This window comes from Siniperca chuatsi, linkage group LG1, assembly GCF_020085105.1.
Source record: "Siniperca chuatsi isolate FFG_IHB_CAS linkage group LG1, ASM2008510v1, whole genome shotgun sequence".
Classification (NCBI taxonomy): domain Eukaryota; kingdom Metazoa; phylum Chordata; class Actinopteri; order Centrarchiformes; family Sinipercidae; genus Siniperca; species Siniperca chuatsi.
The window spans coordinates 27050185-27073890 of NC_058042.1; the positions used below are offsets into that span (position 1 = coordinate 27050185).

At 40.0% G+C, this 23706-nt stretch overlaps 1 long non-coding RNA gene across 2 annotated transcripts in view; it reads left to right on the top strand.

Moving 5' to 3' along the window:
- The window catches only part of LOC122863235, a 62107-nt gene extending 54101 nt beyond the window's left edge, over nucleotides 1-8006 (top strand). For both annotated transcript variants that reach the window (XR_006374980.1, XR_006374955.1), the window contains one exon: nucleotides 6411-8006. This is a non-coding gene — a long non-coding RNA (uncharacterized LOC122863235). The remainder of the gene's footprint in view (nucleotides 1-6410) is intronic.
- The last annotated feature ends 15700 nt before the right edge of the window (nucleotides 8007-23706 follow it).

The following is a 23706-nucleotide window of genomic DNA, read 5'->3' on the forward strand; positions in this document are numbered from 1 at the left end:
CAATGTTTCCTACATGTCTGACAGCCTGCCCTGGAGCTCTTCCGCTCAATGTGGGCCGGTTGGCAGGTCTGCTCTGCACATTTGGTTCATGTCCCACACATTTCCTATCTAGTGGGCATCACAGGCATTTTGCTTTAATTGCTAGGCGTTCTCCGACTGAGTGCATCTTATTTGTATGTTTGTTTGCCTCCCTGCCTGAGCTATTGGTAATCTATTCTCCCTTCTTAGCGGGAGGAAACCCAGGCAGCCAGTGTCTGGATTCATTGAACTGGCAACAGGGTTAGTGCATTATCATGCTGGGTTAGATGTGGAGACATACTTGGCTGGCTTTCCTTGATTGCAACTAAAGACAAGATAGTTCAACTTTTCTAAGTAGTTTGGAGTAGTGGTATATTTCCATAAGCTGTGGAGAGTTTGTGAAAATAAGATAAGTGGAAGTAAAGGAAATAAGAAGAGATCCCTCTCATATTTAAATGTTTTTCTATTGTTACTTATTACAGGGCTGTATGTGACAGCGATACATACAGTATTCCTTTGCAGCACTGTTATTGAGAGATTAGTTTCTTATCCTTTGGAGGAAAATACATGGATAATCTGTGAGGAGATCAAGTGCACAAAATGCAGATTTAATCCATCTCTGAACAACAGATCCACAAGTCAACAACACTAATTGTGGTTGTCTAACAATTATTTCCTTGTTTTATCTTTTTTTTTTTACCGAAATATTGATGCAAAAACTTGGATTTATCCTAAAAAGTAGATAAGAGGTACTACACATCCAACTGCTGTGATAGCATGGTTTGCTATTAATAATACCATGCAGGAACTTGGATGAAAGCTGTTTTTCTAAGATAAAAAGACCTTGAGGAGAGGGACATGGAGTTAGGTCAAGGAGCAATAATATAATAATTCTGACATAAACAAAACTGAACCATTCAATCAATTAAGTTCTGGCATATTATCTTAGAAAGATAATAAATGTTTATGAGTTAATACTGTGTCCTTGGTGTTCTTTAAAAATACACTTACTGGAATAGAAAAGCAAAGTGTCTTAAAAAAAGCTCTTCAACCTTATCCTTATTTTACTCATATTTTTTGCTACAATCTTTTCCAATGTTGCATTTGCAGACAGAATACAGAAATAGCTTTATAAAATGTGAATTTTAGTAATATGACATCATAATAATCTGATAGTACACAGGTCTCTAACCTAAATTAAATGCAAATCATATGTCATGCTGCATACTGACAGTGCTTTGTTGGATGAAAGTTAGAATGAAAATGGTCTTATCTGACCTTTTTCCTGATTGATTATATCAAAGTCAAAATGGCCAGCATGTCATCTGTAACAACAGGTGTGTTATGGATCTGTTAATGTGTATGTCTCTTGGTAAAGCCCCAGAAGTGGCTCAAAACACAACTGCACTTTGTGACAGGAGCATTTGACCTTGTCTAAACAGGCGGGTAAATCCAGCACAAAACCCAGTAATCCTTTGCACTAAAACTGCCCTGCGTTGTTTGACTGTTTCTAGCACACCGCGTACTGCGTACTGTCTCCTTCCTCTTAAGCTCACTTCACAGCGGATCACCAAAAATAACAAGGTGACGGAAAAAACTTGTGTCTGACAAATATTACACTATGCTCGCGACATAATAACCAGCACAAACTCCCTGCTTAATAATTTATGTGCAGCATGATATACATCTGGCAGGTTTTACAAGACATATGGAAATGTGTATGTCATATTCACATTTCTGAGAACCAGGCACACAGTTTAGATTGTTACAGCAGCACTGATCACAGCAGTGAGACAATGAGTATGCTGAGTAATCTAGCAATGCTTGAACCTCGTTAACCCGGCTTGCTGGTACTTGTTCTGTGTGTCACAATTAAACAGAGACCCAAGCAGATTGTGAGAGTATTATAGATCACAACTAAATCATATTGCCATTAGATTAATACCACTGCATACTAAGGTCTTGGCATGCTGCCAGCACAGACAAGTCTGAAATATGTTTAGTAAGTGCATAATTATGACATCTGTTACCCTCCACAGTAGCTCTTAGCACAATATTAACTGAAGAAATGACAGGTTTAAGTACAGTATGTGTTAACGCTATGATAGCATGTTTAATTGAAATATGACTGGCGCGTAATGAAGATTAAATTAAACGCGGAGATAATCGTCTGACACAAAGATAATTGAGTTGCAATCCTCAGGCAATGAAGAATAGCTCAGGGGGAAGAAAGAAATAATCAAGGCCCTTTGCTAGAGAGGAATAAGCTTATTTCTTTGCGATGGAGGACATATAAATTCAGCACTCAGATTAAAGAGTGATTAATCAAAGCAGTAATCCACAATTTGAGTGGAATCAGAATGACATATGTCTGCTTTATGTAATTTACTTCTCCCTCGTCTCACGGGGAGAGCGGGGCTGATGGTGCTATGAGTGCAAGTGTTTGTTTGTTTTTTTTTCCTCCTTCGGAGATCTCTCATCTATGCTCGCAGGATGACTTGATGACTGATCCGATCGCGGGGGGGAGAGAGGCTGGCAAAATGTTTTCATCTCTCTGCCCCTTAACATAGCACAGGAGAGCGCTTGTGCTCTCCCAAACATATGGTCCCACGTTAGTGCCTGGGCTGGTTCAAAAGGGATTAGAGCCTGTGGGTTGAAGTGTCTCCGTGTCAGCGGTGGCACCCTGCTGCATTTCCAAGCCTCTGCACCGCCAAGCACCAAATAGTGCTCAGAATTCCACATATGAGCTCACACACTGACACAATCATGTACACCGCAGTGACCTTTAAGCTTACTTGTTTTGTTTTGGGGGAATTATCTTTCTCATAGGCGTGTTACATCCAATTAATTTAATCATTTTGATGTTTTTGCACAGTGTTTAAAATGTCTGAATCATAGAATTGAGGTTAGGTTATATCTTAAACTGTGGCAAAGCTTTATCTTGTTTTTGTCAAATAGAAGTACACCAGTGTTTCCAGCCAGTTGTCAGCAAGAATTTTGACAGAGCAACAAGATTACACTTACACTAGCACATTATAACATGCAATCTCACCGCTGCAGTCCAGACATCACACACAGCATAAAAACACAACTATCACAACAAAGAACAGATACACATTTGACTTACAGTATGTCCTGGTTGTCTTTATTTGCCACGCTAGTGGTATGGATCTTGGGATGGCAATATATGTTGGTTGGTCTATCTGTCGGCCCTTGGCCCACCACTTTGGTCCAGATTGAAATATCTCAACTTCTATTGGATGAATTGCCATGAAATTTGATTCCAATATTCATGCTGCCCAGAGGATGAATCCTAATGACTTTGGTGATTCCCTGACTTTTTCTCCAGCGTCACCAGCAGGTCAAAGTTTTCAACTCAACGTCAACTTTTGCTAGATAGATTGGGACAAAGGTTTGTACAGACACTCATGATTCCCAGAGGATGTATCCTAATAACTTTGGAGATACTCTGAATTTTAAATTCTATATTATATTTTATAATATTTGTGTCTTTGAGGGAAATCTCAATCACCATTTGATGGATTGCCATGAAATTTGGCACACACATTCATGCATGGAAGCGAATACTGGACTATATTCAAATGATGATGTAAACTTGAAAATGAAAATTTAATTCTACAAGCATTAACATTATACTTTTCCACATATGTTTGTGTTATTTTTAGTAAAAATGAAAATACAATAATACAATTTTCATTTTCACATACTTGTATGGGCGTTCTATGACTATATTAAAATATAAATGGAAAAGCTGTTTCCCACTGTACAGTGGATAATATTGATGTTGATTAAATGTTGATTAAAATTTGAAAATTAAATATAAACAATGTAACCTGATTTTCCATTTATGCAAGCAATATTTAAGTCAAAATGAAAATGAAAATTTGGAACAATCCAATGAAAACTGCATTTGACATTTCAAGACTTAATTTGCTGTATATCAGACAATATTCAAATGCAGTAAGCAAAACAGTGCCCCCAGTCTATTGTATTTACATTTACATGTCACCCTGCTCTTTTGGGGTCAATATGAAAATGAAAACGAAAACTGTCAGAGCTCTCATCAAGGCGGTTCTTCAGTTAGGACGTCACTTGCTTGAACATCTGTTGCTTTGCTCATGTCCGTAGTCCGCTTGTGGCAGAAAGGGGAGAAGGTGGCCGGTTCTCACTGACTACTGGATTACTGTACAAAAACACAACTTTGTGACTGCATTCACTGATTGTGGTGTTATATATATATACGTATATAAGTGAAAGACAAGCATGGGATACAGGGGCCGTTTTTTTTTTTTTTTTTTATTTCAAGTATGTTCAGTAGTTCATGGGCAAAAAGCAAGGGTCATCAACAAACAAAGAAATAGACAAACAGGACCAAAAACATACTTCCTGGTGGTGGTAATAAACAAAAACATAAGCACCACATTGGTTTTACCTCTGTAGGACTCACAGGCATGCTGGGCAAACTCTTCAGTGTGTGACCATCAGAACTGGTCAAGAATATCACAGACTTGCCCTGTATTCTTGTGGCAAAAGCATCTCTTTCTTTTTCCAGTTCACTGCCCTGGTTTACATTAACACTATCTGCTTGTTCAAGGAGGTGAAAGAGCTTTTAAATCCTCGTAACCCCTCAGTCATCTTTGTTGACATTAGTTGTTGTCTTTTGGGTTTTTACCACTGCCATTTCGAGTTTTCCATGAAAATGATTATCTTCATGCACTCTCACTTACATGTATTGTTAATGAACTAAGGGTCTAAGGACAGATGGTGTTGTATGCTGTACAGATTGTAAAGCCCCCTGAGGCAGATTTGTGATATTGGGCTATATATATAAAATTGACTTTACTTGACTTGATAATGAACAAACAGTACAAAAATCACAGCATGTACAATTGTTTCTATACTGGACAAGTTCAACTTTATTGTAAGAATCTTACCTTAGCTCGTCATTCTGTCAGTCTCCATCCACAGACAATGAGTGAGGCGTTCAGAGACAGCATGGGGATCTTCATGGTGACAGCCTTGTGTTCACATCCACTTCTCCTGAATGTCTGGAATTCCACAAATAGAAAAATATAGATTTCTGTTCCAAAGGACCCAAGTCGTGCAGGTTAGAGGTCAGTCAGGCTTCATGTACCCAGAGGCCTATTTTCGAGAGGTGAATAATTTAAACTGTGCTCAGAGGGGTGGTGTAGCATTACAACACAAGGAGAATGGGGACGAAAAAGGCATTTTTCCAAGGGCAAAGGGCACAAGTAGGAATCATCCCTAATTAGTGGTTACCATGGAGAGCAGCTCAGTGTACGGAGTGAAACAAAGACAGGCGTAGCAACTGACCATCAACTAAAGAAAAGCACAAAGAACACATGTATCACACTATCCAGCAGGGAAGCCATGAACTGGGTATGTCACAGACAGCAAATTAAAACCTGGATACTAGTGCAATCGTTCACTGGTTTCATCCTGACAGAGATACACATCAGATCCAAATGTTAGCAGGATTATGACTGAATTCCTTCGTGTGCATTCTTAGTTTCACATAATGACATTATTATATTCTATATTCACTTCTCATGAATTAATTAGACATATAGATTTTTAAGCACATCTTCAAGGACTGAAATCATAAACAATCACAGCACCAAGGTCATAACCTCGATGTCAAAATGGTTAATCCCCGGGCTGATGATAACAGCTCAACGAAAAGGAAAAAAGATGTTATCCATGAATCGACTGTCTGCTATTGATGTTGGTGTCATTATCTCCAGATTGGCTCTGAATTAGAACAATGGCCATTTTAAGTACCATTTCCTCTTCCTTCCAGCCTGCTGCATGTGGTACACATTAGGCAACTTGCCATTAGGCCAAATATCTTCATTTCTATCTTGATTCATGCCCTCTGTTTTGGACAGATTTATAATAACTTGGCATAATGACAGAAGTTACTGTTTTATTTTGGAACTTCAGTTTTTCCAGAGTGTTAATTATTGCTAACAATTTAACAGAACTCAGATCATGTTGATAATGTTTTGTGTTCTCAGTTTTTTTATTGTGAAGATTTCTGAAATGATACTGTTGATCATGTTACTGTGATAAATGCATTGTGTGCTAAAATTTAAGATATTATTAGATAGTTTTTGGCAAATTGACTTGAAAATAGAATCATCAAGAACATAACTGTTATTAAATGCTTTAGTAGTAAACTTAATAGTGATGATAACACTATTCATACTTTGGAGAAAAAAACATCAGCTTCAATAACATAAATGACCAGGGAAAAAAAGGTGTTTGTTTGGTTTAATATTGTTCAACAATGTAAAAATACACAGATTGGCTGGGAATCTGAAGTCCCACCTCTTTGTGAGTATCTATAGGCGGCCAGTAGGATCCAGGGCACAAAGAGGAAGGAGCTGGGAGGTGGCAGACAGTGAGCTGCTACAAACTACAGCACACTGGGTCATAGGAGGAGCCAGGAGGACAGAGAGTGTTGTTCCCAGAAGTCAACTGCAGTGAGGCGGGGCGTCAGCCAGCACACCAGAGACCTGCCTTCCCTTTGCCTTCCCAGCTGCTGGGAAAGATGGAGATACCAGCAAATCTGTGTTTGTTCAGCCACTCCACAAATATCCCCTCTCCAGATTGCGTCTGGCCGAGGAAACGGCACTTGACTGGGATTCTGAAATGATTATTGGTGGCAGTGTCCTTCTGGGGCTGCTTTTATAAATGTGCCAATAAATTTCACATGTCCAGCTTTGTTTTGCTTTCATTAGGCCTCTAATCTCCGTCCCAGGGCCAGGCCGATTCTGCCATGAGTGAACTCTCTGTTTTCACTAGAGCCAGTGATTAATGACTGGACAGGATCATTACCAACGCTCTGCTCTGGAGTTACATATCTGCTTCTATTGACACAATGCCACAAACAGAGCAGCACTACGTCCACTGCATGTGTGCATATACGTGTTTGTATGAGAATATGCGTGTCTGCTCATATGTGTGTGAATATGAGCTGTTCTTGTTATTGCAGGTGTGCTTTTCTATGATTACATTTTTTGTCAGGTTTATCAGTCATTCCAATTATACCAAGTATTTTTTATGTTTGATTTAGCCAAGCCTTGGTTCAGACAATGACAATCACCATACAGTTTATACCCATCTCTCAGAAGTAACTCATACATTCATATCTCTGAAGTTTCAAACACAGTGTAAGGATTGCTAATGGACTCAAGGAATCTGACCTGCCAACAACCCCACCTCTTTTACAACGCGGGCATTGTTCATCTTTTCCTTTTAAAACTCATATGTCCATAGCAGCCAGCTATTAACTTGACATTTACAGTACTTTTATCGACTCTTGAGTGCATTGATTCATAACAGTCATGTAAGTACTCATCTCCCGGGATATTAGTCACCCATCCTCTTGATGCTGTAATATCATATTTTCGCTCGCTGTCTCAAGTCTGTGCCCCAGGCATGGAGACATATGCATGGCCTGACAAACCATAGTGCCATAAACCCCGCCTTTGTGCTGCAGTATACATCCGGCAAAGCTGAATGTTAATGTGAATGTGTTTCCACATGACTAATAGATGATGCAAGCTGTCTGCCAGGCCAGGTTTTCTTCTAATCGAAAGCCAGACAGTGTGCGGTGGGAACAGGAAACCCAGGGTTTTTGTTTTGTTTTTGTGAGGTCAAAGAAAGACAGAGTCACCTGTAGAGTGGAGTCAGCAGGTGCTCTGCATCTCAGGTCTCAACACCTTTACTGTCTTGGGAGTGATTATGCTGCCTGCAGACTGGCTGCTAGATGGGAGGTAGAGATGGGGAGGGAACTGTTCTCTTTCCATATACCTATAAAATGTGTTAATAGATACAGTATGAATATGGTTCTAAATACACATAAATACTGTTATCTGTTTACTTGATCCAGCTTCATGCTCTTCATACCGGTTGGGTGAGAATTAAAAATTTTGATACCACTATGCTTCGTGCCCTATATCCACCAACATCACTCGGAAGAGAAAACCCTTAAAAAAATGTCCATATCTGCTTTGATGAATGATATTTTCTAAGCAATGAAGCTTCCATTGTTTATTCTTCCTCTTTCTCAATGTTATTCTTTTCATACCAGGTTGAGTATTTCCCCGGTGAGTGAATAAGCCTGTCATTCCCATATTAAACAGAAAGCTGGTGCAATAAATGGACACCACCTGTTTAAACGGTCAGTGCCATGTTAGGGTCAAGCAGGGTCCTGTTTGATTGGCCACATCGAATGGTCGGAACACGCCGCATGCCCTCTGTGGTAACTTTAAAAAATGTTCAGGAAGTTTGGTTCACCCTTTACGGCCTAGGACATTTCCTACTACAGGAGTTAAGCACTCAGGACAGGAAACCATTTGCTGTGGCTGTAAGATCTCTTTAATGACTGTCTAACTAGAAACAGGCCGGCCTAATTCAGTGCCTGGAGCCAGCAGGAATGGCCTTGCATCTAGACGTTGTTAGAATATTTACTGCTTCTTCGATGGGAGTCTTTTTGACACTGCTGCAATAAAATTTACAAGGAATCCCTTTTTAGCGTGATGCGAGGCAAAGTGTGGTCAAGAGGGGAAAAAACATGCTTGAAAAAGTAGCGGCCCATTAAACTTATCATTTGTCTTTGTTTATGTGAACCGGGAACCACGGATGGCTGACATTTAAACAGCATTTGATCGGCTTTGTCCCTGCTTAGCTCAGAATGCTATTGGTTGATGGTAAGCGTCATCTGACTTTGTAGTATGTCGGAGAGGGTAACTGTGTTGAATTGTAGAACCTTAGTTTTAGTATATGTGAAAGGGTCAGTGTTGTCCTTGGGGAAAAAGCTGCTGATTCAAACATATTGGGCTTTTAATGCCCTCTAACTTTCTCTTGACTGCTGTCAAATGTTGTTATACTTCAAATCAAAGCCGTCTTCCTGTCACGAGAGCCGGAGGGCAACCACATGTACCTTGGAGCTCAGCATTGAACAACTTAGTGGCTCGGTAACTGTGGGAGTGGTTATGGATTAGGGGTGTTTGTGTACATGTTCATGTGTTACATGCCTATGTGGGTGTCCATGCAACACCGTACACAGTGTGTCAGTGCTCCTGCTGACTTAGGAAATGAGCTGGGACCACCAGAGGTGATTGTGCATGTGCAACCAGAGACCAGGTTTGGCTTGTTCCAGTCACTGACTGACTAGGCCTGTTCTGTGACCCACCAAGCCCCCAACCTTTGTTTAATAAGCCCAGGGAGTGGTAGCCCTTTTTTCTAAAGTGCCACCATGTCTGGACAAACTGACACACTTCAGTTTCACTGCAACCCCTCCACCCTCCTTTCTCTTTCTTCCACTGTGGATTTAAACAAATGCAGTCAAACCCAATTAGGGGAGAGTGAGAGCAGCACAGGAGAGGCGCTGGTAATAGTAACTTTGTTCAGCTGGTTCCTGCTGTGACCAGCCCTCATTTAAATGAGCCGCCTGATAACCCTCAGAAATACGATCCCAGTGCGAGGGGGAAAGAGGCAGTCTCTCCACTTTCGTCGTTCCCAGCGGAGCGTCTTTTTAACAGGCCTCTCACCTCCCTGTGTCGAGGGGCACCACAGTGACACAGATGAGCCAGTTGGGACAAGGGAAGTGGTATTCATGCTCTGTAATAACATGTAATGGTTAATACTTGACATGTGAAATATTGTGGTTGTAAACAAGTCAACAATCATAATTGAAGGAAGAAAAAGTGATACCTTTACAATATTTTTGTTTCCTCTTTTTCTTCGTACCAATCGGGTATCTGATTCATATATTTCTCCAGACCAAATGCCTCATGACGTCTAACTTAACTGTCAGAATAAATAAGTTTTCCATTTGGGGAAATACAGATGAAAATGTTAAACAAATTCCAAGTAAACATTTAAAAGTACAAGTAATACTAAACTTAGTAAAACTTAGTACCCTATGTGGTTGTGGTAACATACTGGACACTCGCTGAATTGCTCAAATGTGTTAAACTCCACCCATCTGGGGCTCTGAGTGGGATAAAACAAATGCTTAGAACAACTCCAATTTGACCTAGGTTTTCTGACAGCTCCCGAGCAAACTTTGAAGTGTTCTTATCATTGATTTTGTGTTTCTTGTCTAACGTGTCTCCCAGACAGACCCAAGCTGAGATGAGTGTTAAAATACTGTTATCCACATCATTGCATGAGAGGTAATGGAACAATTGATAAGGTCCCCTACTACCTACTGGGTAAACAATGCATCAGAAAAATTCTGTCATCATTCCTTACTCACCCAAAGCTATATTTGTGCCAAATGGGTGATTTGGTTTCTAAAGCTGAGGTCGTCTATTACACAACATCGTTGAGGAGGGAAACCAAGTATCTTAAACAAAACTGTTTAGTGTTTGTAGAGAAATTGTTTTCTAAGATACGATTCGATCCTGCTATGGATGTTTAAATGTTTTTGTGGCTCCAAAGATCACAAAACACACTGAACGCAAGAATAACAATGTGAAATGTAAAAAGAAGTTAAAAAAAAAGTGCTCTCAGGTACTTATGACCAGGATTCAATGACATTAAGAAACCACACGGTTACTTTTAACTTTATGATTACAGTGGGCATTAAGGGTGGATTAAGGGATAGTTTTCCAGCTTGAACTAAATAATTTCTGCAAAAAAAGGAAGCAAATGGAGACAGTTTCTGAAATACTTAATGAGTGTGTAGCTGGCTTGGTTAAGGGATGGACTGGAGCTTGATGGGGGGAGTCAGAGAGCTTTGATCCGTTCCCCAGTATGTTTCACAGCTGATCTTAGAGCTTGACTGGAGAGCTGCTGTAGGCAGATGGCCCTTTTGTCACTGTGAAAATAAAAATCCAATAAACATGGTAATTATATAAAATGCAGGACACTGTTGACAGGATCTAGCAGTGGGCTGCTTTTTCCTCTTCTTCTGTTCCTGAGAATGGCAAATACGATTTATGAGAGTTGTTGTAACATACACATTAGCTGATAGCCACAATGGTGCTTGTCCTGAAGACAAACACCAGGCCCACCTGGAATTAGATAAATAGGACATACTGCCACCTTTTGTTTCCCCATCAAGGGTATTTTTATTCTACTTTGAATTTATGACAAATCACATAAAAAATGTAGGAATTATATCTTAAATATGTATCACTTAGCTAATTACACATGCATGTTTTTCCAGAAACTAACACTAAACATTTGAAATTACAACTCAGTAACTCACTTCATACCAAGGCCTGAAATGTTGGCTAGATTGCTCAGAAAACTGCGTGTGATTGAATGTCTCCCCATTACACTGATAGCAGATCAGCTAGGGGAGCCTGTTTTGTCTTTGATAGGCAGTTAATGGTCCATGAGGCATTGGGAAGAGATATCTCTGAGAATCCACAGGTCTCATGGCCCTTATTTCCCTCTCCTCCCCTCACTGCACCAATCAAGCTGTAACACCGGCCTGTGTTTCCACTGGCACTTTAAGTGACATGATTTACAGGACCATGAGGTTGATGTCAGCTCCAGAAAGATGACAAACAATAAAAACAGGCGGGATAGTGCTCTAACAGCCACAGAACAATAGTGTGTCACTTATACCATGGTAGAGATACATTTTAATGTCCTCAATGTTCCCTTTTGTGGGAAATAAAAACATTCGCTTATACTCGGAGGTTTGAATACAATAAGAACATGTGTCATTCAACATCAATGCCACCATGAATGGTTGGATTCTTTTTGTGAAATAATTTTCTTACTAGCTTATCTGTCAAGAAGGATGGGGTGAGGTTAAATATGTGTTTGGCAGCATGAGGCCAAGTCACAGCCCATGCATGGCACTGTAACATTAATAACACAGATGTGGGGGTGGTCTGGGGTAGAGGGGTTACATGGTCAGGCCCTATTATACGCCACACTGAGGAAGCCTTTGTAGGTGCTGGGGCCACACTTTAAGTGCCTCTTTATTTTGGCTCCCATTACACGCTCCAGTCCCACAGCATATATTGTTGTATGTGTGTGTTAGGGACTTGAATGTAATGTAGAAGTCCCTCTGTGGAAGTCGGTGTCCCGAACCAAACATTTCTTTTTTGCCTGCCCCTTGACAGCCCTGTAGCTTGTCTTGCTGGAGCCCCAGTGGATGCAGAACACCAGATCCTGATTTATGCAGGCTCTTTTATTTGACATTGTTGTCAAACTTGATTACAATTATGTATATCAGAGTCCTGTTGTTGGTTGTTGCAGGGTGTCAGTTTAGTGTGATACACTACAATGGCAGACACAGCTGTTTGAGAGGCTACAGGCGCCCGTTGGGTAAAAAAAAACAACAACAACAAAAAAAAACTGTGGTGGACTTCTTGTAGTGGCGGTTGTATACAGCCAACCAGATCTCAGATGGCAGACCACACCCTATTCTGCCTTGATAGATGTTTTGCACTAAAATATGACAAAAACAGCTTTTGCAAACTAGGTTTTTCACTGAGCACCACTGAAAGACGCCTGAAGGTCAACAGTTATTCAAACAAGACTAAAAGTCTGTTGACTGGGCTGTAACATAATGACTTCCTACATTACAAAAGTGTTCAAACTGACAGCATACTAAAGATTTTCGAATTTTTAAAGCCTTATCAGTTGTGGAATGTGAAGTTTGTCCTGAGGTGGCACTAAAAGAATGTTCATGGAGTGAAATCAAAAGGGTTTATGTCCTGTAGTCCCCAAAACAGTGGTTCAGAGTTCTGAAGTTATAAAAATCATTTGAAATCATCCACATCTAATTTTATGACTTTGTGGCATGGAGTAGTTGAAATATCTTGTTCTGTGCCAAAGTGTTGTACAGACAGACTGCTGAACTGATCAACTGTCCAACATCCTTAGGCATTTTTTTTTTGTCACCAAGCCTCATCAAAATGCACCAGCCAGTGCAACAGCTAATACAATGTCTTGCCATTGTGTGATCAAGATTTGGCACAAGTTTAACTAAAGTTGATATTATTCCCCACCATTTTTTAATTTTCTGACTAACCATTTTTTGCTAATGCCCCCAACAGCCTTCATCTAGTTGTATTTATTTAACCTTTCAGCTCAAAGGATCAGTGGTTATAATCAGAGCTCCTTCCGGATATCTGAACCCCTCACCTTGTCCCTAAGGCTGAGCTCAGACACCCTGTGAAGGAAGCTCCGCAATCTCATTCTTTCGGTCACTACCCAAAGGTCATGACCATGGGTGAGGGTTGGATCATAAATCAACTGATAATGTTTTTTGTACAAATCATGAATAAGTGTTAGTAATTCTCATTTAGAATTGACCCTGTTAACGTGCTGATTTTACTCCCGTACTGTAATATGCGTAACAAAAAAAGGTTATTTACTGTGAGTTTGTAAATATAGATGTGGTGTCTAAAATACTGACAGTGTACCATAGTAGCAGTGTCAAGCTGCTGTCAGTCACACACTCATTCTCACAAACCCTTAAGCAAACATGTAAATGTGTGAGCAGTGTCTGGTGCATTATTTTTAGACATGAGTGGCAGCACACTTGTAAACACTGTAAATGTTACATTGCAATTTCTCCTTTGGCAGTGTGCTCAGAAGGTGCTCTGGCCTGGTGGCGCTCTGAATGTTAAAGCATTTAGAGCATTTATTTTGACTTTATACTGGTGATTTGCCTGAACCATTATGAATTACTTAATATTCATTCCGAGAGTTAATTTTTGTTTGTCACTTCTGTTTGGTCTTGTGAAAATAATGGCTAGACAGAAAATTATTTTGTTTCTGTTATTGGTTAAGAACATCATAGACCATATTTTGGATATTTCTGATCCAACAGCCCCAACGACAGCTGCACTGGCCCCAAGAATGGTAAAATTCATATGGTCATGTGGTTAATTAGCACACAGGGTCTCTAAAAAGACTAAAATGACTGACTCACATGTCTCATATACTGTATATAACTTTGGTCTTCCTCAAACCTTGGTTTGGTCAGTAAATCATTATAAAGCAGGAGCAGCAGATGGGCCCCTCGGATTCTCCTCATGACTTGTCAGAAACATTGTGGGTGTGTTTTGGGAGAGGAAAAGAGAAAGGGCGAACTAGGAAGTAGCAGGACGCAGCCGCTGAGCCCCGTCTTTCAGTTCACATGATGAATGAATCCGTTTCACATCAATCTGATGCTGAGCAGCTATAATTGGATTATTTACACAGCACAGAGGCACATGGGGTCTGACCATCTTAACCCCAGGTGGGCGCTAGACTTCTGCTCTCAGGCCATGGACTCTGACCTACAGTCAGTATTCCTCTGCTCTGCTGGGTATCCCCAGTTAACCAGTTAACACTACTAAAATCTAATAATTGTAGCACATTTGGCGTTGTGCAGATGCTTTTATTCAGAGCAAAGTGCAATGTGTGCATTGTGCTCTCCTAATAATCCTATGACCTTAGGGTGATTGTGTTGAGACTTGAAAATTAAAGCTGATGACAGAGGTACAGGGCATTTTTGACTCTACATAGGGTAAGAGTTTTGCCTAATTGATTATTTATTAATGAAAGCCCAAGTCAACAATAGCTAGCCCAACATCTGTATGTATTTAGGGACATCACTACCAATTTTGTAGAATAAGATAAGAGTTCTTTTTTTTGTTTCTTTTTGCATGATGAGAAGGCAAGCTAAAAAATAACTGAAACAAGATGCAATGCTTGTGACTAGACATTATTAATTGATTATTGCAAATGAATAGCTCATCATTTGCCTCTGCAGTTATAATTCAAACTGCGACTTCTCTGACATACACCCCACGGTCTCCCACTCTTCTTGCCAAAGAACTTTGATAACTTTATAGAAAATATTATTAGGATACTTCTCAAGGAAACCAATTGACACTTTAAAAAACATCTTACGGTCACCCAACGGTATAGGTACTGTATCATTGTTAAAATGCACCTACATTAATAAATAAATAAAATTTATTTTCACAAGAAAAGCTGATGGGAAAAAAGCGCATCATCAGATGTTTAAAATAACTGTTCCCACAATAAAAGGGGGAAGCCATGACTAGAAAGAAACAGTAGTTTGAACACCTCTGACTGAAGTTATTTATTTAATTTAGTTTACTTCCCTCTAAGCAATTAGTTTAAAAAATGTTCTTTAAAAGTTTGGGTTTGTGTAGGAGGTGCCTCTTTCTTCTATTCTTCTCTTTCTGTGATGGCTATCTATATGTGTGTATATATCAGCTCTCTACTTAGTTTGTCTTTGTGTGTGTGTGTGTGTGTGTGTGTGTGTGTGTGTGTTTATTTGTCTTTGCTGCTACCAAAAACATAAAATGTATCACTTCCTGCAAGGAAGATAACTTTTCTAGACAAAGATGTACTTTTGCTGCTAAATCTTTATAGGAGGAGGTGGAAGAGTATCATATTATTACCTAACATTTTCTCATGTCCAGCAGGAGAAAGTGTCCAGTATCTGCTATTGTCCCAGTTATTTGTTGGAGAAATAATATGTATCCATAGTAATATTTGGATTAATTCATGGCATTGATAATATGATTAGTGAATAACTAACTGTAGCCTGTATCCCCTCAGAGAGCTGTTGTGTGTCTTTTCTTTATCTTCCAGGCTAAATTCAGTGTCGCTCTGCTGCTGATTTCTAACTCAAACTTCATGTGGAGGAAGTTTAAGTGACTATCTACAGCAGTTTTCTTGCTGTCGTTGCCAGGGGGCAATGACAGGATAGAGAGTGACTGTTGGGATATGTAGCTATAGAAATGCAGCTTCCTCAGAACACAGTCTTGGCAGAGGACAGATTCATTTTGTCATGAAGCATTTTCAGTTTTATTTTAGCCAGTAAAAGTTTTAATAGAGGAGGATTTTTAACATTGGATTAATATGTAAATTTCTACGAGGGCTCTCTTCGGTTATTGCTTATATGATGCTTTTATGAGTTTGGTTTTGAAAATGAACAGAGCTATTGCAGATGAAATGTAATGTATTACCTGGACAAAGATTTGAGTGTGACCTCTGAAGAACTAAATCAAGTACAAATAGCATTAATCATTTCACCCCACGTTGCATTTGTTTATCTTCTGCTATTTGTTACAAGGCGTCACACAGTATTGTGTTAACAGTAGCATCATGAGAAATTTACCATTTTTTACACTGATATTTTGTGTAGTAAGTTAAGTGCAGTAATTTTAAGCAAAATTCACCAAAATCAATCCCAGGATCCTCATCACTTTCATGCTGCTGTCTACAAAGTGGATTCTTTCTGATTATCACTAAAACTGTGCCGTCTGCATCCCCCCCAACACACACACACACACACACACTTATTTACTCTGATGGTAAAAACTAAACAGAAATGTCCAGTGAAGAAAGTACATACCCATCTTTTTGCATACTGCATAAATTCTCTGGAAAATTCCGCAGGATTGTTTTTTATTAGGGTAAAGTTCCCAGGAGCAGCACAGCCAATAAAAAGCCAACAAGATAAAAGAGCAGGGAGGATTAGGAAGGGATGAAAGCTGTAAAATTTTCCATATTATCTTGTGAAAAGCTATGTTCTCTGCTCTCTCTTATTACATTTACCTTAATTATTCTGAAGGACAGAGCCAAAGTAGGAGTAATTTGAACTTTCAGCAAGTCACCCCCAACACACTCAGTATTAATTTGGATACTTTAGTCTTTAGTGTTTTGACATACATTTCTTTTTCTCATGGCAAGAAAATGGCCATGGACTTGGACTGGTCATAAATTAAGTACATTGTTGTGCAAAGACAACCTGACTCACCCCCTCCTTTTTGCCCTCTGTGTTGCGTGTCTAAGAATCGCACCACAAGTCGCAGAGACTCATAAAAGGAGAAGCGAAGAGACATTGAAATATCTGAACCTTGCAAAGATAAACAAACTGAGGTATTCATTGCACATTTTATAGGCTGTCCAAAGAATTCTGTCCTCTCAGGACTTTTGAGCCTTTAGTGCTGCAAATCAATTTGCACAATCAAAAGCACACATACAGTCCTCCCATGTATAAAAGCAACAGCATCCGCACATGAGCAGGTCTATACACTCATACAGGCACCAGACACACACACAATAAATAAATAGTTAAATAAATGGGCTTTACTTTGCCCAGTTCATGGATCAGTTTTCACTGTTTAGTTCTAAGAACCATCTGGGTCTCTCCTTTCACTCTGCTCTGTGGAGCACAGATGCTCCTTTTGTGTTGTGCTCCAAATCTTAATAAGCAGTTAAAATATTTACCGAGGTGGGCTTTTTTTCCCCCTCCACCAACCACATTTTCCTCTCCTGTTTCTTTTTTTTATTATCATTATTATTATTTATACCTTTTCACAGACAAAAAATGGAGATGTCCACTAAATGTGATTGATTGGGCTTAAAAATGGCCATTATTACCATTAAGCTCCACATGTCAGCTGCTGCTTTTGTGCCGGCTGTATTTCTAAGCTAACCAGTGATCCATGAGCGCAGACAGGAGGGGGAAGAATGTAATGCTCTGAAAGAAATGCCCATTTCTCTATGGATCCTTCACTTGATTAAAAATACAGCTGCAGACACTAGCATACAAGAGGTAGAGAGAGTCAAAGAAAGAGGAATGAGAAGAAAGGAGAAAGTGAGACGGAGAGCAAAGGGGAAAACCCTGATGTCATAAGAAAAGGACTCTCGCTGAATTGGAGAAATAACTTCTTTCAGCCAACAGAAAAGAAGAACAATGGCATATTGGGGGCAGCGTGTACATGTTTTAGAGTATGCACGCGTAGTTATGTGGCAAAGAGTTAACAGAGTTTCCAGCACACATGGGAATCAAAACTTGTGGAATGTGAGGAGGGGGTTGGTGTGAATCTGTTTACTGTTGTTGTTACTAAACAGCAAGTTGTCAGCCTACTACATGCAGTGAGTTACTGTTCACCATCTAATGAAAAAAATTGAGAAAAACAATCATTCAAACAATGTTTAAAGGACACCTGGAGTGTATTTCACATATAAAGCTCTTGTTGCCTTTCACAGAAGTGTTTTTTTATGTTTAACATTTGGCAGGATTCATTTAATTGATTTAGATCAAACACTTGAAGATAATATATAAAAGACTGATAAGAATATAAAAAACAACAACAAACTGTTATATACATGATATACTCGAAGGGACATATTTTTAGGAAGAAATCTGCCTTGAATCTGCCCACTGTTTAATGGTGTGTGATTCATTCACAAATCATATGAATACAGGATTTTACACGTCATGATTGGGCACGGCTGGCATCATAAGTGTGTGTTTAGATGATATGAGTAAGGCATGACCTCATGGGAGATATAAACAGCATAGCCTCATAGTTGTGTGATTCGGTGAGTCATCGCAATCACACAGTGGTGTTTGGATTTGACTTCCTGTAAATTAAAAGCATTTAAAGGCTTTTGCACTTACTGTAAGTGGACTAATACGGCCGTCTTTAAGCTACCCAAAGGATGAGGCCTTTTTCCCGCTTCAGAAATATGTTTTGGGGCATTGTTAAAAGCAGGAAATAGTAATTTCGCCATGCACTTCCTGTACAGAAGTTTCCACAACAGCTTCAATCCCTTTACAGAAAAGACACAGAACAAATTAACTCGTGCTGCTAAATGACTTGCTGCATTATTCCTCAATTCATCTTTGCATATTATCTGTTGTGTTTTTAACTGATTCCTTTGAATGCATTGGGGCTGGGGGTGGTGGTGGGGTGGGTGGGGTGCTTACAGGTGGTTTCTTTGGAACAAGGCTTGTAATCAGAACACTGATTGAAGCCTGCTGTCTGTGGAGCATCATAGCATCAACTTTATCTCTTGTAACACAGAGGTGATTCCTTGGTGCTGGATGACATGATCCAGTGACTCAGACCCACAAGAGACACTACAGTGACAGTAGTGGCAATAGGGCTCCCGAGCTTGCTATGGAAGTAATCAGTCATCAATGCTCAGCAGCTCTGGCCATTCATTTACTGTGTGGGAGGCGAATGTCTGCCTCCAAATCCCCCAAATGACTTTTTGTGAGTGACAAATGCACATTGCAGGCATTTTATCTCAACCTGTTCAGTGTCAGTGACATGTTTTCTTCCATTGTTCGTTAGATGGCACAGGATATGCTTCTGTCTGCCTTGTTATATTTTCATAACTGCAGAGCTGTGTTGATATAGTGTGCTGGGGAGGACAAAAAACACGAGAACATGCGCGGGGTCTGGAAAACATGACCTCACACGCGTTGTAGAGAGGGAAGATTCCCAGAGGTCAAAGCACTGTTGTTCCTCATAGGGGAAGTGCCCAAGGGTCCCCGAGGCCATTGAGTGACCTCACCAGGCGACATTTCGAGCAGAGGGCAATCTGCTCAAGACGCCCACCAGCAGCCACTAATGCGGCAGCAGGAAATAGGACGCGGCGGCGGTATTCAATCCAGAGCGGGGTATGTGCCTGCAGGTTCTCATTCCAGTACAACACTGCAGCACACAATTTCACTGATTAGCTCCTCATCTCTGGTTGAAGGTGTGCTGTGAAATCAACTGGTGTTGTGTGTGGTTGTAATGAAAACCAAGGCACACCGAGGCTCTCAGTGGCCTACAAAAGTAGACAACAGGTTTTTATTATGGGCTCCTTAACTAGTTTACTTCCTGAACCAATTTAATGACACAATCTCATGAATCTAAATGTAATCACCATTTTAAAAAAAACATATTTACATAAAAGTTTCTTGCATGTGCTAATTTAGGCAAATAATCTACATGTTTCATAACCAAGTGGTTTATAACCCCGCTTATAACTGGAAGAGTAATTTGTAATAGCCATTTTAAAATGCTGGATTAATCAATGCATCACACTTTGTGAGTAAAACTCTTCTTAATTTACTGTTTAATGATTGTAGAGCATCACACTGGAATGGACACAACACTTCAGTGATATTCACCCCACCATCTGTCTATCACCACTCTGAAAGTGCTCTGTCTCTGGGCTCCTTTTGAAACAAATCATCTTTTTTGCTTCCTTTATCTCTTCCTCACCATCCCTCTCTTTCTCTCTCTAGAAATCACTCTCTTCCTGTTCTTAGTGATGGTGCGTTTGTTCTGTGAAGAGGATGCCACGTGGGCCCCCTTTTATAGCTGTGCACCGTTTGTTTTATTTATCTGACAGGCGTCCCCCCGTATTGTCCCAGGTTATCAGCACGCTCCTGCAGATCGCGTTACCGCCTGTGTGAGGCTCTGACCCATCTCAGGGTTCACCTTTAAATCTGATTCTTATCATTACCTCCGTGATAAATAGGCAGGGCTTAGGAGGAGATTATTCCCCTCGTCCCGTTCCCCTTTTCCCACTGTCGACAGTGCTCTCCGTCTGGCCCTGAGCTGTCATCCTAGTCTCAATCAGGAGGAAGGCAAATACTCAACTCTGTTCCTTTAAAGATTTAGTGACTTTAAAAAAAAAAAAAGGTGTACCGCTGTTCCCATGTGAATGGTCTCTTATCTCCAGTGGGCGTCCTTAAAACCCTCTTCCCACTCTGCCTCGCTCCTCCGAGAGTTAGTCAGCACATCGTCACACTGACAACTGAGCTCCCTCATCGATTTTTCACACGGTTCTTATCTGGGGCAATAGTTTCAGAAAGTTTTTTTTTTTTACTAATGAAAGTGGTGTCATTTCAGATGAAATTCCGTCGACTGTGCATAACAAGTCCCTCTCTGGTCTTGTTTTCCATGATTGTGTCTCACTTTTGCTATCTTTTCTGCTATTCTGTTGCTCTCCCGTGCTTATCATCTAAAGCTGCACTGTGCATGATTTCTATGTAGTAGTGCACAACCTTTTCAGCCTGCATCACAATGTGGAATTGCAATAAATGTGTGTTCCTCCCCCATCTTATTAAGATATTGTTGTTTTGCACTTTTTGCCCAAAATGAATTCTGTTGTCAAGAAAATATTCTCTACCCACAAGAAATAATGAATCAAAGCAAAACACACGCTCTACTAAACATCCAGCATTCCAACCGGGCAAAGTTTGACTTATGTGAGATCTTTGCTTCTGTCACCCCTTTGGTATCTTTTTGGTGTAAGGTAATAAAAATAATTATCTGGGTCAGTAAAGATCATACTGTTTGTGGTTGACTGACATCACACAATTGCTGGGCATTGGCATTTAACATTTATCTCTTGCTGTTGAGTTAACAACGTGCAAAGTTGCCCCGTCTCAAAGAGCTGATATGACATAGCAACTTTGGCCAACCACATGAATGGAATTCCCCACATTTGTCTGTGGTAGCTGTTCATGTTTAATCTTTGTCCTTTTTTGTTATATTTCCTTTTTGCTCTTCTGGTTCTATCTCTTTACATTACATGAAGAGCAAACAGTAATGTGTAAATTATAGTGTGATCATGGCCAATTTAGCAAGTATATAGACTAGACAGTATATCGTAGCTCTAACTCTTCTTCTCGTCTGCATTAAAGTGTAACTTTCATTCTTGGAATTGTACTGTTGTACTTTTGCAGTTTATGTGTGTCTGTATGTCTCCTCATCATCTCTTTCTACAGGCAGTGGACACTATGTGTGACTCAGAGTCATGTGACCATTCTGCTCTGCTGGCTTTGATTGATGGTCACTAACAACCAATCCTGCCGTCCACCATAGGGAAATATGGAATTCATTATTTAGTTTCCAATGCGGGGTCAAAGGTCAAACTGAAACAATGATAAAATGGGTGAATCGTTTGCTTTGGACCACGGATGGGGGAAGAAAGACCTCATGCTAACATTAGCAGCTGGCTTCTCTCACCTATATCATGTGGACAGTTTTAATAGCAGTAAGCTGAAAGAAGTGCATGACCGGGTGATGGAGGACGCTAATGTTAGTCCTGGGTCGCAATATCTAACCCAGGTTCACAATCTTTAAGTAAACATTTCCGAGGATGCATACATTTGACCATATTCATCAATGTGAGATTTCACAGCTGCTGTCATGCAACCTGAAAAAAGCTCAAGTATGGTTGTCACACTGGTGGTCCTTGTGCAATAAAGTCATATGGCAGATGGTTCTTGTATATTGTTTTAGAAATTAAACCTTTATCCATCACATAATGGAATTTTGTCTTACACTTACATCACACCATTTACTGATGCAATATTAACTTAATAATGCTAATCATCCATTTTCAAAATCTCAGTTATCACATCTAGTCTCAAATCAGCATATGAGGCTGACCTTGTGACCTCTTTGGCATTTTCCTATTTGGCCCAATTATTAGATGAAATGACAAATTTGATCTCCTTTCAAAAGCAGCCAATTCAAAAGACCTCCATTTTTCCTCCATAATGTTTAGGCAGCCGGTTAACAAGAGCAGACTGGTGCATTAATGATGATAGATTCCACACCCACTCCTTTGGAGAACAATCACTCCCAGAATGCCATGCAAGAGGCTGACCTCCTGACCTGTCTCAGGCCACAGAGCAAAGGAAATCTATAAGCAGATTTGGAGGCAGAAGTGACCAGTGCCCAGAGTGACTGGCGAGTAAGCGTAGAAGCCTGTTTGCTGGACAAACATGCTCAGGCATACAAACCCCACAGCTGGAGAATAATCCCATTGGAGGCCTCTTAAATATCCGGACCATGTAAAATAGAGGGGCTCTAAGATATGCAAATCTTTTAAAAACCTAATGAAGCCCAATCTTATTTCACAACAAGCTGAATTTTGTTCCAAAGAGACAGAAAAAGACTAGTTGAATTGAGTCCCTTAGTGTTTCTCTGTGGGAAACTTGTCATCTTTGAACTCTGAGGGGGTTCTGTCCCTCAGCAACCACTGTCACTGTGAAAATGGCCTATTTCCTCTTCTGGGTTTTAGTCTTGTCATTTAGGTAGAATCTTATTCACCATCACACTACTGTACTCCATCGTGTTTACGTCACGTAAATAGTCAGAATAGTCAAGATGTCTTTCTGATTCCTTGAGCATCCAGGCATATTTAGAGTTAAACAAGTTGTCTACAGCCACACTAGCAGTTCTGTGAGGCTGTACTGTGGCACAACAGTGCTTTGAATGAAATGCAAATGTCAGCATGCTAACATACTCACAATGACAATGTTAACATGCTGATGTTTAGCAGGTAATGTTTACCATGTTCACCATCTTAGTTTAGCTTGTTAGTGTGCTAGTATTTGCTAATAAGCACCAAACACAAAGTACAGCTGAGGCTGATAGGAATGTCATTAGTGTTGCAGGCATGTGGTCATAACAAAACTATTGGACAAGTTAATAATTTGACCTGATGATGGCGCTACATGAAAAGTTAAGGGATCACAAAAGTTGTTACAACTCATCTTAAGAGGGACATGAATGTCTACTCCAAATTTCATGGCAATCCATCCAAAAGTTGCTCGAGACATTTCACTCAAAACCATGAATAATAACCTCATGGTGGAGCTAGAGGAAACGTCAGTGGATCACCAAAGTCATTAGGATTCATCATCTGGAAACCATGAATGTCTGTGCAAATATTTGTGCCAGACCATCCAGTAAATGTTAATATATTCCACTAGATTTTTATAAATAAAATAAAATATTGACCTGCTGGTGGCACTACATAAAAAGTCAAAGGATTACCAAAGTCATTTAGAATGAACCTATGGGGACCATATATATCTGCACAACA